Source organism: Anabas testudineus, chromosome 5 (assembly GCF_900324465.2).
Source record: "Anabas testudineus chromosome 5, fAnaTes1.2, whole genome shotgun sequence".
In the NCBI taxonomy this organism is placed as follows: Eukaryota; Metazoa; Chordata; class Actinopteri; order Anabantiformes; family Anabantidae; genus Anabas; species Anabas testudineus.
The window spans coordinates 19,269,652-19,290,296 of record NC_046614.1 but is presented as its reverse complement, the minus strand read 5'-3'; positions in this window follow the sequence as shown (position 1 = coordinate 19,290,296).

Below are 20,645 nucleotides of genomic sequence, written 5' to 3'. Positions count from 1 at the left end.
GAATATGCACTGGGGGATGTGCACAGTTAACTTCCTCTTAAATCAGTATTTCTCTATGTCAGCGAGATCTATGCTTCACTGATTACAATCCACCTATTTTAGAGAGACAGAAAAGCTATGCTGTACATACAACATGGAGCATTCAGACACAGGTAGGTTGATAGTGAAGAGCACATATCACTTGAGTCTTAGCATTCTTGATATTCAACCAGTTCACGAGAGACGTTTCCCATGTCAGAGTGATTCTGTGCGGCTCCATCACGTAGGTTGCCAGACAACAGTCACTCAGCATTGCACTTTTCCTGACATTTGCAACCGTGTGCCATTACCAAAAAGGCCTCGACTTTCCCGGAGTGACATTTAGGCCCCCGAGTGAGAGATACTGTATCAACATTACACGGTGCAAATGGGGACCAATATCTATTCTGTCTTTATGGAAATGTTAACAAAACAAGGAGTAGGTGTAAGGTGGGTGGAAATGAAAAGTAAAAACACAAGATCTGTATTGTAGATTTATTATTTGATTTCTATAAATAGCATACATAAAATCTACAACATGTTTAGCTGTCATAAACTGGGCACGAAGAATTTTATAGCACTTTACAGCTCAGTAATAATAGCACTATAATATTTTGGTAATAGCAGGGTAATATCTAGGTAATTACAAAGTAATAGGCAGGTAATATATTAATTATGCAATAGGGGCAATGACAAAGCAATGGGGGCAATATTATGGTAATGACAGGTGACTCAGCAGTGAAGGCATCTCAAGCCACAGATGTAGCATAGATCCAATTAAGACAGTAGGGTGTCCCAAAGTTCCACATAGCTGTAACCTACCAGCAAGATAACGCTTCAAGATTTACATGTGAGCTAAAACAAGTGAAGAAGTAAGGTCAGGATGTCAAGGAGAAAACATGGGAGACTGTGCGGGATTTCAAATTCATGGTGAAACTGACGCAGGAAAAAGCTTCCAAAGAATCCAATGCTGCAGCTGTGTGCATCAATTTATTTGTACTGAAAATACAAAGCGCAACTAAAAGCATCAGCCTGTCATTAATGTTTAGTTAAACACACAGGACTGACATAAGTAAAAATGATCAGTAGATTTTTCTCACCACACTAGTCCTTGTCCAGCTTTTATCCTCCTCTAAAAGTTATTATGAAAATAAATATGAATTTCAAAATGGAAAACCTACAATACATATCTATGCAAGATGAGGAATCTTTGTTCAATTAATGTGATCATCTTCTAGTCTGTGTCAATAGAAATACCAAATGTTCGGAGGGAATAGCGTATTATGTCTTTCCTGAATATCATTTCAGAGGCTAATGAGTAGTCCCCAAAGCAGAGATAGAAAAGGTGCAGTGAGAACACAATGTTCAACAAGCAGACAAAAGGGAAATGAAAGAGAGAGAGAGAGAGGGAGAGAAAGAGGGAGAGAGGTGTTATCAGATGCATTTTAGACAGCATGTAGCCCAACAGAACAGCTTTGGTTTGGAGAGGCTGCCTTGACCTTTTCAGTATTCATCACCAGATTGCATCTCCAGCCCTTAAACCAATCAGCACTGTGGAATTTCCAGGTCAGCGTAACCACCTCAAAGTAAAGGTCAGTAATGGAGCATCAAGGGCCTGCGATAACTTGGAACTGGTGCATGGCCAAGAGGTTTATCTACCTGGCAAATGACATATTACCTCACTGGGGTTTAAGTCCACTGCAGGACTACTTTAGCAGTCTGCTGAATACAGCTTTTCATCTACAAGAAAGTGCTGTTTCAGAACTTAACTCAAGTTGTGCTGATAAGAGAAGAGAGAAGAAAAAAAAAATCACCTTGCCATTTGCGACAAGTGGACCATCACTAAAATTATCAATAGCATGAAAATAGGTAGACATTTCTAGCCAGTTTGAAGCAAATAAAGATTTTTTCTGCTGTTGTCAAAAAAAAAAAAAAAAAAAAGTGGAAAATGTCATTGTGGTTGAACTTGAACATCCATAAACTTAATCTACAGTCTCCAAGTTATTAATCCTTTTATTTAAATATTTATATAAACATGCTCTCTATCCAAGCCCACATCAAAGATGCAAACTAATTATATTAAGTTATCACACATTTGCAGGTAACAGACAAAAAAGATTCTGACAGGGCGACTGCACCGGGTCACAGACCATCTGTGGCTTAAATAACATGAAAAGGCTTCACAAAGCTACAGCTACAAGTGTGATTGTTTCTTAAGATTTGACCCCTTCACTATGACTTTGAGCAACAGTTGTCCATCTGGTGTCTAACCCCGCCTCACAGATATTGAGATCATGGCGCTGATATCAAAGGGCAGATTGCAGAAAGCACAGGACATTTATCCACCACTATTAAGCTTATTGCAGATTGTGAAAGGCTGTGCAGTTATATGCAGTGAACACTAAATTCAAATAAGTTGTATGGTCTGTTTCACATTTTTTATTAAAAATAAACAGTTATTTGTGTAACATTATGGTTTGCAATGCATTTACTCCTGAGACAAGTCTGTACCTTTTACCTGATTGTAGAGTGACAGCGAGCGAGCGCAGCTTGACTAAACAGTATTTATTGTGCTCTTTAGTGTAATCACATGTAATTTACCACCTATTTGTCCCTTTACAGCCATGATATTTTAAACTACTTTACAAGTTGTTAGGAGTGGATTTCAGCACTGAATTATAGTCACTATAGTTAATATATATCAGTCACTAATTAAAACTGGAGGTGAAAACAAATTAAACTTTCTAGTTTAATATTAACATATGTTTTGCATTTATTAGCATACTGGCACATACCACAAAGTGAAACAGGAAGACAAAAATCAGACCACTTCCAATCCAATCATCCTATAATTGATATATTTATAAGGTGAAACGTAGTGACATAAATAGGCTGAGCATAGTGAACAGAAAGTAGTAATGGTGAATGCCAGTTCAAATAATACTGGAAGTTTTTTGGTGTAAAAACTGTATATGCCAAGTTGAATTACAGAAGGTGCGTGGGTTGTCTGCATTATAAATAAATCATAACAAATCATTAATTACAGGAATCAGCATGTTCTCTTTCCCCTGAATGGAAATTATTTGAAGTTTTTCCAATCTTTTTGGACAAAATCTAATAAATGAGGAAATTCTTACAAGATGGGGTTGAAGGTTTAATTCATGGGTGGTCAAATTACACCCAAATCATGACACTGCCACCACCATATTTCACATGTGGTCATCATGCTTGAATGCAAAGTCTGGTTGTCACCAAGTATAATGCTTCCAAAACATCAGCATGGGGTTCCTTGTCATTACACCTTGCTCTTGGTGTGATCTTTCAATATTACTTGGGAAAAAGTTAAGGCAAGCCGTGATAGATAGGTGTTCGTACATAAAGAGTGTCTATGCTGATCCCTGTCCTCAGCGATTAGTGTTTATGAAAAGGAAAACTAGACCAGCTGTACATCTTGTGGGCTGCACAGGAATGTGCACATTTGCTCTATGTGTTCAGGACTATCAGCTTCTTTCACAGACACGCTTTGATGTAAGAACTATGCTTTTATTATCTTGACTTTTCGATTTTGCGGCTACAGGGCTGGAGTAAATTCCATCTCGAGAGCACAGAAGATTTGATAACTTGGAGTAGAGGTTCTGCCTTTGCCAGAGACAGTTTCTTAATGCATCCCTGCTGCCGTCTGGCCCTAATGGTCAAGAATGGCTACTAATACTCTACTGCTGGATATTTAATCACCCAATCAATCTTACCTGTGACAAAGGCTCCTTAGCTACACTTGGCAAGAACATCTCTGCCTGCAATCTCCACCACATTTACCCCATCAATGGAACAGGTGAATAGGAGAAGGAGTGGCGAGGTGGAGAGAAGGGAGAGTAGATGGGAAGAGAGGAGGAGGAGGGGGTGTTTAATCTACTGATTTAATTCCTGCCAATGCCCGTCACTCTCCCTCTCTGTCAGGGAGGGCAAATGGAGCATGCAGTCCAAAACACCCAGACCAAATCACATTTTCTCTCAACTTCTCAGTCTCTCTCACACGGACATAGAGATGCAACAGAGATCTCCGGCTCCATCTCTCACTTTCTCTGTCTTTCTGCCTATTTACTGCACTTTCTTCTCTTTTCATCACCCACTCACTGGCTGGCTCCTTCTCCCCACATGAAATCAAAGGATCTGAACCCAACATTTCACCTGGAAGAATTTCTACCTGCAGACCTGGCATATGATGTTACATTAAACACAGAATAGAGAACTGTAGATTTCTAAAGTTTGGTTATAATATTGTTAAATTGGAAAAATACATGGTTATAAACTGGTTAAAAATACATAATAAAAGAACAAGTCAAAAGCTAGATTTAACTGCTACAGCTTTGAAGTGCTACAGTAGACATCGTCCCCATATGCACCGAAATTGTTTAGCATTGAAACAGAGACTGATCAACATCAAGTTCTCCACAGAACACTACAGGAGATCCTTACTACCTGTGGCCATCAATCTTTACAATTCCTCCCCCCTCTGTAAGGGGCGACGCAACTGACAATTTATTATATACCCTGGATTATAATTACTTATGGTCTGACAGTGTAAGTTATGATAGATATGCTACATAGGTGAGAACAAAACTATTCCAAAATGCTCAGGGACCAACTGCATCGCTGGGTAGTGCAGTTTGTTAGGAAGTCCGTCGAAAACAACCTAAAATAAACGTATTGCTATTTGTTCTCTGTAAAATTAAATACATAAATAAATGCAGCAACACTGGCATTAAATTGCAGCAATGCACATCAGAAAGTCATGTGACCACACCACTTCCTAAACAGAGACTAACTGGGCATCTCTTTGTGCAATAATAAGGAGATTATGTATGTTAACAACCTGCACACAAACAGAACAAGTTGTCACATTCACATCTATTCATATTATTTAATTAAATCAAAGGCATTTGCAGTTATGTAATCGCTCGGGCTGAAATAACAGCTGAGATGAGATTAATGATGCAGCACTAGTTATTTGCCTTCGTGCTGAGAGTTACCCTCACTGCCACTCACATTTGTTTAATTCATTCAACAGTCTTGTCAGCACCTGGGAAACTGTTTTATTGGACACTTTGGAAAAAATATCAAATTGGTTAAGTGCTGCATGAGGTGTAGGAGGTATTCTGCTACATTTGGTCAAAACAAGACTAGTTTTTATGCAAAGCTCAGCTAAAAAGCTGTTAGTTTTGTATTTTGAAACAAAACTACACCCAGCAAGTGACCAAATAATCATACAGCATTTCCTAAAAAGTAAAAATATTAATACAACATGTGGGTTTCACCACAGCATAAACACTCATCCTGACTTTTACATTGTCTGTATATGACAAAATGTTTGGAAAAATACTGTAAGTACACAAAAGCACCATTCTAGTTCACTACAAATCGGGATTACTGCTCCTTTTTGTCACCATCAGCTTTGCCAGCTGACCAAACTGACACATTAGCATACATGCCTTGCGTTCTGTCTTTTTTTTTTCCCTCTCCTCTTTGCATCTGTGCAAAGCTTAAGGCAAAGAGTGCCACTGTGCCGCTTTAAGCTTAGTCTCCCTCACATGGGGCCACTAGCTAGCCATGCCAGCTCTCTCTTCAGTCCTCTCATTTACACCCAGCATAATTAAGAGCTTCAACCCTAAAAAGCGGGTGACTCTTGTAGAAACAACTCCCAGAGGATTTCACACTAAACCTGCCAAAGCAGCTGGGGGAGAGAAGTCAAAAATAACAGTGCAAACTTTCTGAGTGAGCCTTCCTGTTCTGTAGAAATACAGTATGAAAGAGAGTTAATGTGCATGAAACACCAGCTGAAGTGTGTGCAAATGCAGTACTGCATAAGGCATACTATTCCTTTTACAGCTGCATGTCAGCATATCCATATACAGCATCTTTACAGTTTGCTGGTAAAGCATTTAGAAATAGACCAGAGTGAAAAATACAGCTGTGTTCTGCTCATCTCTGTAGTTTTGACTCCAGTTTCTCTGACACATATGTCATTAAGTAATGCAGTATACTTAAAACTCAAATCTAAGTAGCTTCTATTTCTTCTCTATCTTTAGCCGTCTGTTCATATGGAGGTGGCAGTTGAGAAAATGTCCACAGTTATGTCTCTAACAGTAATGTAAAAAAAGAAAACCACCTGCATAATGTATAAATACATAGTATAAATCAAATCCACTCTCTGTAAAGCATTTTACTGTATTACGCACTCGTCATAAGAAGCACACACATTTTCTTGAACAAGCCATTTCTTGTCACATCTGCAAAGTTTAAGCCTTAACGTCACCCTCTACACTGTTGCTGTTGTGTTTAAGGGAGATTAGTCATTCCATATTCCCCGAACTTCTCATTTTGGTCATGATGTAGCAGTTAGTGGTGTAACAGATCACAGTTAACTCGGGATCCATTCAAATCCACTTAAACTTTACTTGTGGGTGGCACAAGTATTTTAAAAGAAGAATATGTATCCACCCTTTTTTTAAAATACAAAAAATCTGAGACATGTGTTGTTAACATGTTGTTAAATGTTATCTGTAACCAGATTGCCCTTCCCCCGTGCTCGGTCGCACCCGTTACTTGTTCACGCATTAATGTTATGAAACATCTAGCGGCTGTAGGAAACATGACCATTTACATTAGTAGATTAAGTTCAAGTACCTATGTACAGACCATGGCCTTTTTTTAACTAACTAACCCTAACCATGTTGTCTCTCTGCCTAACCTCAAACAAACCACTACATATATGTAGAGTAGTATGTCTTATGTCAGACAACTCCTCTTAGATCATAAACAAAGTTGATCATTTTACACACTGTTAAAAAACATTTTTCCTCTCAAAAGCATATTCTCAACAAAAGAACAGGTGGAAAGAGAAAGAATTGCCTGTGTAATGAGTGTTAGCTCTTTTACTGAGTCTGGAACTACTTTCACAGCATTCAAGCAAATGTCTCCTGAAGAAATAAATTCTGAAATCTTCTTGTTTATGTCAGAAGTGAACCACATATACTGCATCCAATAATCCACCAGATAATCAACAACACCTGTATTACACACCAACAGCCTGTGACCTCCCTTATTATTCCATCAACATAAAAACCAATACTAACAGTGAGATAACCAACAACACATTTGTAATGTATACAGCGAACTGGCAGACAGGCTATACAACGTGCTGAATAACAATACTCCCATCCCATAAACAGGCTGAAGAGATCTCCCGCGTCAAAGATTAAAGAGGTGACCCTTATTTCCCACAGGAGCACTTATATCTTATCTCCCTGCACCCTCCCCCTCTCCCCCAAATCCCCACTGAATACATGATCATTGCTGAAACGGCAACCTGGAGGATTGGATGTAAACATCCCAGGGAGAGGAAGAGAAGCTGGCTCCTCAGAGCTCCTCTATCAACTTGAAGGGAGGTGTTATTTCTTAAGCAGGCAGCCAATATCCATGTGATCTGTCAAGGACAGGCAGAGGATGGTGGCAGTAAGGCAGGAGACAGCTGTAGAGCATATAACGTCCTTTGTGGGTGCACATGTTCATAAATACACCGACAGGCAATTTTGTTTTTGTCACTCATGGGAACTTTCAATTGACTTAAATTAATTTCCTGGAGATTTACAGTAACATTAACAATAATTACCACTTGCCTAACCATAACTCTTACCCTTAACCTAACCTAATCTAGCCTTAACATAAATCTAACCTTACCCACGCCTCAAACCAAGTCGTAAATGTACAGGCGAAAGGATTCTGGGAAGAGTGTGCGAACAAGTTTTGTTCTTCATAACGGTAGTAATACACGGCGTACACACAGACCCACAGTCGCACAGACACCAGTTATTTTACAATTGGACAATAAGAGGGATTAATGACCTCTTTCCTGGACACCCCATGTCAATACATGAGAGGGATTTTACTCTGGATTGTAAAAGGATGATCGTTTTCAAATTACAGCATAAGAATGACTGAATGGCAACCAATTACGGACACTGTGGACCCCACCTTATTCTGTGCAGGTATCCCTGGAAGCAGAAATAAATGAGTCATTGCACTCCCACACACAGCTGTCTCCTGGATTTGTCTTTTACAGCTGACACATGTGCCTCATGTGCTTGTCACTTTTCATTGCTACAATGCTCACATGAACCATAAACATAATGTACTTTACAGTGCTACTGCAAAAATCACAATCCATACAAGTGGAATTTCTTGTGTTGATTATATACAACTGCAGTTACATTTTGTAATCCCTTATAGTAGTGTAAAATATCAACAAATACTAGTGTTGTATTGAGTTGTAATACTTATTTCAAGCAGCTAGAGAGCTTCTGTTCATCATAAGGAACAAGAGAAAGTTAACTAAACTAGCTATGCACCTAGTTACATATCCGTCATGAGCAGAGAGTGATTTTATTTACTCTTCATCACACTGAAGAGTAAGGACCACAACAGCAGCTAATTGGACTGAAGTGACATTTGGGTTTGGTAAATTTGTATGCTGTTTAATGTGCTAGCTGAGCTGCTAATTAGATATCAAGACTGAAAAGTGACGTTAGCATTTCTTCCCAGGAGGATGTTCATTTGATGGCTCATTCAAGCCAGGATGCCGACCAAGACGTGTACTCATACTTTGAGTTAAATAAGGAGAACACTTTAACAGGAACGCTAATGTGGGTCGTTCTTTTGTATTAAACTGCACGGACTCGGTGTGGCCATCTGTCCTGTCTATGATCAAACGTTAATTGCTTTATGAAAGACTTTTCTTTTTAAAACATCTGTTATCTTGTAGACAGATACAGCAACGGTTTTCTGCACGTACAATTAAAATATCCAAAACTTTCTGTCACATAAAATTGAACATCTAAATTTAAGTATTAAAGAACTATCACCACACTGATTTGTTAACTTAAGATTCTTCCAGGTACCCTAATACATCTACATCCAATTATTTTTCATCATCAGGACATCAGAACAGAGTTGTAAATTATTATACAAATACGACTTGATATTCTGAACTTCAGATATGCAGAACTGTGTGTGCAGTCTTTAAATTTGATGTAGCAAAAATTCTTATAAATATGTGTTTACATGTTTCAGCATAAAACAAGCCCAGGTATCAGGGGAAATTAAGAACAAGATTCAGTTTTTCTCAGTTACGCATATTTTTGTAGCCATGTGTTGAAACTTCATCAGATCCTCTGGGGAGACGAGCTTTGTTGAGATTACGATACATGGATCATGTTCTCCTTGACTGTTGCTTTTGCAATCATGTGTGTAATGTGCCTGCAAACCATTTGCCTGTGCTGCAATGGCCATTAAAAGTTAGTGGCATGCTGCCATGTAGCCAGGAGGGCTGCATCCTGGTATCATTTGTCATGATTCAATCATTTCAGGTATTTAATCTGACTGCTTGTAGTAGCCAGACTTGTAGGACAGAAAGCATTGTTGGGTCATCATTCTTCATAAGTCAGCCAATCTGCCCCTTGGTGCAGAAGTAGCTGGTTTATTATCAGGACCTGAGGGATGTCAGAGGTCAGCAGAAGTGTTAAGCTGGAAGTCCCTCCTTCACGGTTTGTTGCTCCCACCTCGGAGACCTACAGCACAGGGTGCATGGCTTTGAGCAAGGACACCACAGAGATCTTGTGCATGTGTAGGTGGCTGGTGTTTTTTGTTTGCGTCAGTATCCTCGCACAGGCAAGGCAGCATGTGTATGCAGAACGTGTCCTCTCTAATTAATCTCTATGTAGCATAATTAACAAAACACCCCAAAGGTAGATTTCTTCACTAACTTGAATCTAAAAATGGGCTGCGTTCCTCGAGAACACCCACCACATATCTTTTTGCCTCATTTACCTTTTTACGTGTTTTGGTTTCATCTAACTAATAAGAGGCAGTTTGTGACTGCAAACATAAGCAAGCAAAAGAAAATTTGAATTGCATAAGTCTGACGTATGGTGCCATTTCTCCAGATGTATAATTCATGACACACACCTGTTTTCGACAGTTGCCCCCTCCCTATCCACCATTTTCCTTCCTCCCATAATTATTCATTACAAGGGCTTTCAATCCACTGTGACAGAGAAGTGTTGTGATGAAGTGGGCTTTGTCTGAGCTTTCACAGCTGGAGAACCTGAATGCAGAGTGAATCCACTTTTGTAGGTGCAATGCTGCTCTTCTTTTGAACATTTTTTATAAATGTGGAATACCTGGTCATTCGTGAGAATTCATGAAAATGCCCTGATCAATAGCACACTAGCTCTCAACTTCACATCTAATGAGACAATTCTGTAAAGGATATGTAGGAATACTGTCTCTGGTGCCACAGTCTGTTCTTTATTCTTTTTATACCTTTAAATCATTAAAGTAATGAATTCTAATCATCAAACTAAATAAATAAATAATAACCAAAACAAATTTAAAAAAAGAATTGCAACTCAAGTGATGTTACCTTTTGAAGTGTTAGTGTTAGTGAGCAACACACACAGCTATGTCTATAGTGATGTTTTAGCAAAACTATAACCATCTAGAACCTACCGAGTATAATGCTGAACAGCAGAGATGGAGATTGTCCTGCAGGGGTGGTCTGTGATGTTTTCTTCTGCAGTGACAACTTGTTGCCTTTGGAGTAAATTGTAACTGACATGAATTCAAGCTGACTACTGCCAGTGTTCTCTAAAAGGAGAAAACTGCCAACCTCCAAGCCAACAAAGGAGGAGACTTTGAGAGCAAAAAGACTAACAAAATGGCAAACATCATATGCTATCATGGGTCCCAAGCCACAGGATATGTAAATCTGGAAGAGGGTGTTACTAGACGACTTCTTTAGGACTTCAAACTAAACTTAGGACTTGGCTCAGGACTTTAATGCAGACTTTTTATTTGCAATGTTCAAAGCATTGTAGTCATTTTAGTTCATCTGTTTTACGGTCAAACTGATATATATATATATAAATAAAATATATAAATAAAACCGTTCACAACCCCGTGACAAAGTACACCTACTAAAATCACTGACCACTGGTTGCAAGAGCATATAAACTGCAGTCATTGTTATTTATTGTATTCATTAATAGTTAACTTTGTCTAGTTATTGGATTTCAGTTGGGGTCTGCAAACATTTCTTATCAAATTGATGCACTGCATCTTCTAAATGATAAAAATAACCCATCAATTTGATTGAGTATGGAATTAGTCATCCTGTAAGCAATCACAGCAGCTGGCATGCTGGGGAGCTGTTTATTAACTCTTACAGTTCATTAAGAAAGGCTGTAACAAAGAAATCCTCCACCCCAAGCAGCTGAATGCACTGATTGCACTAAATAACATGAGGCCATACTGTTGCAGAATTACATGGGTTAAAGTGCTAATATCGTCAACCGCCTACATTCTCCTTAAGAGTCACCGTGTGTGTCAAACAGGAGGTTTACTTGGCATCACCAACACCCCTGGTAACACATGTGAGAGGTAATGAGTGGAGAGGACAGAGTTCAAAACATGTAGGAGGTTGAGCTGTATTCTCCACAGGCAGCCCGGCCTATGGACCCCTCTCTCTGGGGGTCACACAGATCAGAGGCAGCCCATCGTTGCAGCATTGCAAACTAAGGCTCTGGCACCTCCATTAGGACAGCAGCAGTACGGTGGCCACATTCTGAGGGCTCAGTAAAAATGTTTATTAACAGTCTGCCTGTTCATCAGTAACTTGAATTTCTCATTTGGGTAGTGTGCTTGGGAGTACATAGCAGGGGAGGGCAAAGGAGACTGAAATCATACCAGCTGGGTAAGCATAATGTTACACTAAATGGGTCAAATGAGACAGCGTTGATTACTGGAAGGAACTGAATCGAATGTGGGTGGTTAGCCCCTAAACCCACCGCAGGGCAACCTGAGAGTATTTATGTAAGCCAGTGCCTCTGTTCCAGTCACGAGAAGTCTAAATACTTTACCTTAAGGGGCCACAGGGGGTTTCTGTTGGCACTGTATAGTACACAAGATACTTCAGAGAGTCCATTGGATTCTTCAGGTTTGCATCACATGCAGTGTATATTTGCAGATATGACATTCCACTCTATGAACACATCTATTGATTTTTTTAAGGCTCTTTTTAGATTCATTTACAGTGAGGTAATTTACAAAACCGATCTCAGACTATGCTCCATCTTCACAATAACCTAACACCAAGGTTGTTCTGTGTTGCCCTGTGACTACTGACTAGCTGATTTTATCCTAAGCTCACCCCCCCAGTATCTTGCTGTTTATATTTTCATTTTCTTTTCCCTGCAGCATGCCCAGCCCTGTCCCTATCTGCCTGTCTCTCCTTTTCTCTGTCAGGGAAGACTGTTTCTTTTGACTTTGATCTCATGAGCCAATGAACCACACTGAACATCACCTTCAGTTACTCTAAGAAACATAATCTTCTCAGGTTGAGAGAATATTTTGTCAATGCAGACATGTTCGGTGGGCCCTTTGTCCTAAAATAATTGATGCTTCACACACTTGTACCCTCGATTAAAAAAAAACTAAAATCAAATACAATATATCTGTATTCAAACTGCTGCAAGATAAAATAAATTTGATTAAAACGGATAGCTGAAATTAAACAGAAGGGGAGGGAACCGTGAGCACATAGCTAGCATATAAATGTTTAAGTAAGTTGGGAAACTAAGCTAAATTATTGGTGCAATTATTAGTGGGACTTTACTTTGACACGTCCGTCATGTCTTAAACAAGACTGCTCCTGTAACTAAAGACTAGCTAACATATTCATTTCATGTTCTTTAATGAAATCGTCCTGTTAGAAGACAGAGGAGACACTGCAGGTTTACTGAAGACCTGGACCATGGCCTTATTGCACACCCTGTTTAAGTCCTCACAGCTAATACTCAGCAATATGACACTCTTAAAAGGTCCACTGCCAACTTATGTTAGCTTTGACGTAGCCTCCAGTGCATGATGTACTACAGAATTTATGCCACTTTGTGAGTTCTCATCCATAGTTCTTTGTTTTTGTCTCCACTGGTCCTCAAACAAGATGAAATTCTGTCTGTTCAAACCACTCAGAATTCCTATTGTAAATTTAAAACTTTCACCATCTATTTTATTCAGAACTTTTATTTTAATACAGTGAAACACTTTCATATATGCTGTCACCTTTCTCATCTCATGGCACAAAGCAGCCCACTGAGCCCACTCTTGATATAGTACATCATAGCACTTCCCAGTTTTCTCACCTTATCCAGAGCACACTGTGAAAGCCAGCACATCACACCAGGATGTGATGATGGCCCACTCAGTCACACAAGGGCATCTCAGACACCCGTGATTTAGCATGCACAAAGAGGATACACTCTACAACAATGCACAACTCACTCTCAGGGGCAATATGTGCTTAGAAAATACTGGCAACAGCCTCCAAGTATGAGAAAAGAAAATTCATCTTTGTGTATAATAACACATCCTGATGATTTGGTCCTGATCTGAGTAACACTTGGTATTTGCCAACACTGAGTCCAATCCAATATTTATATTTACTTAAATGTTGATTAAATATTTATCTGACACATCAAAGTAACAACTGTTGGCCAACCTAATACAGTATGACACCATTTTACACAAACTACTTGATCCAAATCGTGTAGGTCCTAATTCTAAGCTGTCAAGTTTAAATTACTGATATAAATGAGTGAGACAGAATTTTCTCTAATCTCTAATTGAACAATGGTGTTACAGAGCCAGGCTTCTTACCTCCCAAATGATCTCTGGCCTACCACGTTAAAGATTAAGTTTAGTACTTTAACAGTAATTCACATTAATAATTAGTTACAGCTGTCATTAAGAGGAGCACTCCTGCTGTTCTAAGTGGACAAAACACAGTAAAGTTCAGAAAAGACATGTTCAGATATTGATCTGCTTTATTTTAGCCAATACCAATCCAATAAACTCTATTTTGCCTGGATTGGCCATAAAGGGACAGGAAGTTGTTCAGTTGATGACGGGGAGGAGAATGAAACTAACAATGAACCAAAAATGGATTTTACCATTATGAAGCTTAGTGATTCATGTTTTTAAAATTATTTTACTTACTAAAGTGACCTCTACAGCAGTGCCATGGTGAGAAATACTACCACCACCACTCTGAACATTTCATATTGCTTGGAGCTGTAGCTACACATGTACCTTGGCTTGACTACATGCACATCTTCTCCTCTGTGGCAGAGCCTCCCTGTGCAGAGCACAGAGAGATCATGCCTTAACCAGAAACCTCAAACACTTTTGAACTCGTCTACCATCTTACCAAAAGTCTGACCAGAGGATCAATATAAACATCAGCTGTCTTAAGGGGATGCACTGATTCATAATTATCATCAGATATCGGCCCTGACGTTGTCTGAAGAGCTCTGAAACATTACAACCGAACAGTTAACTTTGACATGAGATTTATACTTAACTATACTTAACTTTGTCAAATACCTATTCCAAACAAGACTACCCAAATCTCTCTTGCAAGTAATTGGGTCAGATTAAAACAAATAAAGCAAATGGTTACAGTACAATCCATTACCAAACAATGACACATGTACAACCTGAGTTAAGTGCTTTTCATTCAGTTCAGCACTGTGACCAAGTTATACTCACTGGAGTACTTGATAATATCAAATAACTTGCATTAATCTATATGGCTCCAAATTTAAGTCTCTCGAATAAAAACAACTACTTGTCCATTTTAATTTGGGGACATGCACAGCAGCTTCTTGACCATGTTGGTTTCATCGGAGCAAAGAATAAAGGAAAAAGTGATGTCTGTGCTCTCCAAAGTAAAGTACAATAACTCACTGTACAGACTACCGTTTTGTGCATTTGAATGCTCTCTTACATCTCTCCAACAAAGGCTGCTGTCTTGAATTCACAGATTTTTTAGCTATCCAGGATCATACATGGTCCAGCCTTGGCTGAAGCGGTTTCTTTTTGCTTTTTGATGATGTGTAAGACTGATGCTTTTGTGGTGCAATGGTGCTTGGGATCATTAAAATGTTGCAGACTCTTTGTACAGCAACTTGCCAACAGGCAGTGGATTCATCTCCCTATAGGGAGTAACATGAGGCTTTTAATCATGCTTGATCTCCTATTCTTTTTCTGAATTTTATCTGTTTGACTAGTTTTCTGTGTTTGTGTCATCCAGGTTTCATGAGACATGAGAAACATGTTGGTGCACGTGACAAAGCAAAAGAACCAGTGAAACATTTTGTTAATAATTCTGAGTAATTCCAAACATTAATTGCAAATTGTATGAGAGCATAGTCCAAGTCTTGAACTTTGCAAGTTTATTTTTTGCACTTCATTATTTTAGAACCCTTAATTTATTTGCTAGCCTTATATTCATATTGATTCTTCTTTAGTAATTATTAAAATATTGATGATTCACATTGTTGTTATTCTTTTAAATCAAATATTTTAAATAATATCTAATGTTTTGGTCCATGTATTTATTGTATGTTTGTATTTACATTTTATAGGGTCACATATACAACAGACTGTTGTTATACAGATATTTGCTGTTCTGTTCAGGTTAGAGGACAGCCACTGCCTCACCCTTCACCAATCACTTTAAAAGTTACGAAGTGTTATTGGGAAAACACAAAGGACAAACATCAAAGCTGCTGTCTGAACCTGTCAGCAGCAGCTGCCCCGCATCATGTACTGTATCATTAAAAGCAAGGGGCATAGTGACAGGGGTAGGAACATAAAGGCATTCAGGTTATTGTAAAGATACAGTAAAACTCACTTATCCCGGAACTGAAGGTGAGCGTTTCTCCTTGAATGATGAAGGATCCACCTTGACATCTACACAAAGTAAAATGCAATCATGAGTAATCAAAAAAATACATAATGACATATTGAAGACAAAGGACAAAGGGTTTCAAGGTGAATTCTTGAAATGTGTTGTGTGTGTTGTGTTGTTTTGTTTTGAATAGTAGAAAATCTAACAGATATCCAATTAATTCTCTGGTGATTAACCGTACAATTAATAGCACTAATCATTTCTGCTCTAGATACAAGAACAAGAAGTAGTACCTAGAATTAGTACCACTTAATGTCTTTATATACCTATGAAAAACATGTTGCAAGTCATTTAAACGTTTGATAGGTCTCTCTGTTTAACTATAATTCAGCTGCCTCATTTTCAGTGACAGGACATGGGGCAGTGTCAAGTCAAACAACAACACTAACAACAACAACAACCACTGGCTGATGAATGACTGCTGAGATGAAGAAGGGGATCGAAGGCATTGATCTGCGCCCAGCTATCTCATCCCTGTTTTTACCCTCTGTCAAGCAGGTGCCAAGGGGAGATGGATTCTGTCTGCCGAAGGAGTGGATTAATGGTAGGGGGGGGGGGGGGGGTCTGGCTGTGCCCTGGACCTAACTGAGTGGTGCTCTCCTTTGGGCAGAATGAAGGTGGCAGAGGTGTTATTGACAATGCTCCAGGAGAAGAGGAGGTGCCAATGCCTCAGGTGGAGAGGACAGAGAGTAGAAACACTTTGCACCCTTGCTCAGATGCCAACAAATGCACGCACGCACACACACACACACACACACACACACACACACACACACACACACACACACACACACACACACACACACACACACACACACTTATAAACTCACCACTATAACCACACTCATAGAATACCTCCATGCAAGCATAATGATGGATGGTTACACGGCTCAGCCTCTCATTCACCTTTGTTCTGACTTCTTGCTCTGTGAATTGAGTGGCCTCGGTAATGAATATGCATACATGTGTAGAAGATGTTCACAAGCTCGACACAGAACATATAAATTGCCAGTTGTGCCGAGTTAATGACACAAACATAACCCTTTGTTCAATTTCCATTGACTTCTCGTGTGCTAAATTAATTGTCTAGCTCCCAATTATAATGGATATTTTTAGTGCATGGATACGTACTCTGTAAATAGATTACATTACTCTAATTGAGGGAAAAGGAAATATGTCTAAATCGTTGCTGATTTCACATCAGTGCTAATGGCTAAACAAAGGGAGCAAGCCTGTTCATCTTTTCCAACAATGACTCAATTAACTGTAACACAATACATTTAATGTTGAAGTGGTCACAGTTGATTGGTATTTGTAGCTAACTTTGAAGGTCACAGTCCAGGAGCTCTACTTATGTGGAAAAGTGTTATGGATTCACTTTCTTGCTAGGAGGCCCCGAGTGTTGCGAGAAGGGAGAGCAGAGAAGCTCAGTATGCTGCAGGCATCCGTCTCTCCCTCTCTTGTTCTCAGCACATTTCTCCCATGAAACATCACTGACAATTTCTCAATGCAGCAGAAGTGCTAATGCTGGTTTTTAGAAAAGATGCTCAGCAAGACAACAGGGTGTGCCCTGTCTCAGATTAATGAGTACTCAAATGCAAGCAGACAGCAGAGGAATTAACAACCTCATCTCCCTCCAACTCTTCCTCTTTTCCTTTCCCTGTTTTTTGTTTTCCTCAGGACCCTGGAAACTAATTAAAAATACTACATCATGAAATGTGTGCTTCCTTCTTATCACACCTTAGTCCTTCATCACTGAAGAAAAAAAAAAAAGTACGTGATTGCCAATCTCCTTCTGACTGCTCCAATTATACTTGCTGGTGTTTCGTGTGTTAACTTTTGCAGCATTTATCAAACACTGTTTTTTAATTTCTGCACACTTTGAGTTGTAGATTAAATTTTAAATTGATAAAGTTGCCATTTTTCCCTATCAGTTAACACTCAAGACCCTATGAGTAAAAGATTGAAAACATGTTTTAGTATTTTATGCGTTTATAACCTGTTCACCTGTGGTACCAGGAGCACAAAAGTCTTAATAACTGTATTTGTTAAATGGAACCAGAAGGACCTTTCCTAAAGTTGCCCAAATGGTCAGCCTGAACAGACACACTATTCAGTGTGTTGTGCCAGTACTTTGTGTTATTGACCAGGCTTCAAGTATGAGGATGAATATTATCCAATGAGACAAACAATTAACCCTTTGGACAGAAATCCAAACGTTATGTCTACTATGTCACTTGTTACACAGCAAATGTTATTTCCACAGTGACGCATGGTTGTGGCAGCATCATGCTGTGGGGTTGTTTCGCTGCAGCAGGGATTGTGAAACCACTGAACTGAGAGAAGGAATACAGTCAATTAGGGCAACACAGAAGCATACAGTCAAAAACAGACTGAACAATTTGCATTTATGATTTTATTTTTGGATAATATTAGCAGACTGTTATGATTTTTCTCTTTTCGTGAGATTTGCTGACTGTGATAAATGTAGAAGATTGTCAACCTTACAGTATCGTTACAACTCCTATGTAAATTGTAGTATTGTGGATTATTGTAAATAAAATTAACCCAAGCAAATAATGTATATTTTTTAGGTTTATCATCACATCATGTGTGTCCAAACGTGTATTCACCTTACTGGTTTCATCAGTCATTACTCACAGGTTTAACTGGTAGTGATATAACTATTTTAGAAAAATTACAAATACTGAAATTAAAAATTAGCTAGCAGCCTTGTATAACCCATTTGTCTATATTATGCTGCTTATAATGTGAATTTACTTACTTTAAAATCACTTGAGTCTATTTAAAATAAAGAGACTGTTTCTTTTCAATTAAAGACACATATAAGGTAGGGCATAAGATGAACTACATCCATCTCAGCAATTAAGTCATCTAGCAGGCTGACCTTTTGCCAAGTTACTGGTACCAGTTAGTCTCATTTTATCCTGAGCTCCTGTAGAAACATTACTCTGTTGTGTGCCATTCAGTCATGAGAGAAGGCAGCAATAAAGTGAGAATGGATGTTTGGTAGGATTGGGATTTAAGCGATTTGCAGACAAGGCAGAGGCACGGGCAGAGCGGTCAGTGGGTTCCTGATGGATCGTTTTCTGTGAACTGGCGAGAGGACTTGGAGTACTTTTTCTACTGTCCCCAATTGTCCCATTTGTCTCTGTCACAGCAAAATACAGATGTGAGACTTCATTTCGAAGAGCATTTTGGAGGAAAGCATAACCACGTGGTAATCACATCACTCCATTACTCTCATCTCAACCACATATTCACTTATGGATCCATTAGGAAAACCCTATTTACAGTATATGCTAAACACATTACCTTTTCATTTTATCATTTATAAATCAATATTAGATTAATTCTAAGACAACAGTCTAATAACTAGTGAAGGCTTTATGAAAAGACGAACGACAGCACACTGTTTAAGTTTATAATAAGAATAAAAAGCATCTGTGTTTTTACTAGACAGTATGTTAACCAAGGTATGTTAACCTCACCTTCAGCACACTAAAACAAAGCACATCACGTCAAAGCTTAGCAGTTAACAATAATAAACCTTTCCTCAGAGGGCAAGGTGAACTGATGCAATCAGATACTTGGTTTTCTGCAGCAGACTAAAAGCCATCAGCGATGCAGCAAAAGAATATTAAAATGAGTAAATTAATTTGGACAGGTGACGTGTCTATAACCGCAGACTCAGTGAGTTTAGTTTAACTCTCAAAAGAAACCTTAACCGAAGAAAAGGGGCTCAGGAGCAAGCTCTCAAAATTTACCCTATTCTCATATGAAAGCGTTCAGCTGAGTGTGTATGTGCAGAAACTATTCTAGAAAACTAAATCAGCAAGACTTTTGAATATCCCTTCAAAAGCACAACATTCAAGTGATCTTTTACATGTGGGCTGAAAAATATTTCTACTAATGCTTTAATATCTACAGTATTTCACCACAAACTAAAACAGTGCATTTGCCAAATAGCAGGCAACCCAGTTTCCTTTGTGGAGCTGATTTTCCACACAAAAAAAAAAAACAAAAATGAAAACAAAACTGCATAAATAAAACAAAGTGTGAATTGTATTTAAAAAGTGAAGTTTTAGTGGCCACAATATAAGACCAGTCATTAAACGTGAACAAGGCATATTGACTTGTGAGACTTAGTGCACATTAATATCCCACTCAAACTCACCAGTCACCAGTTAGTTTACTGTGAAGCAACTATTTAACTAGAATTAAATGTTTTTACTCAAGAGCTGCGGGAATTTCATGGAACTGGGACACAGCTATGGACATGAAATTGGTATTAGAACAAGTCACACGTACCTAGCTTGATGAAGAGGACTGTGGACTGTGAACTACCAGAAGTGGTACCGAAATGAAATGATGAAGGCGCAGCACAGCAAACAAGGCCACAGAGCATAACTGGCAACTTTAATTATCCCTCCTAGGCACCAGGTGTGCTTTTTTTTTTGGTTCAACTTTATTTAATGAAAGAAGTTTACAAAGAAAGACACACTTATTGTAGTACTGTAAACATTCAGTAGTTATATATTGTTATAATATACAAATCATTAGCAGAAATAATACATTTATGGCTGAATATGAGATGTGTGCAACAAACATTAAAGACATAACATTAATGGTTTCTTCAAATGTCCAGTATTTCTGCAGTGTCTTCTGAAACATTCTGCACTTAATAAGGAATAAAGATGGATGTCCTTCTTAATCTATTCTTTGAACTTAAAGCGTCGAT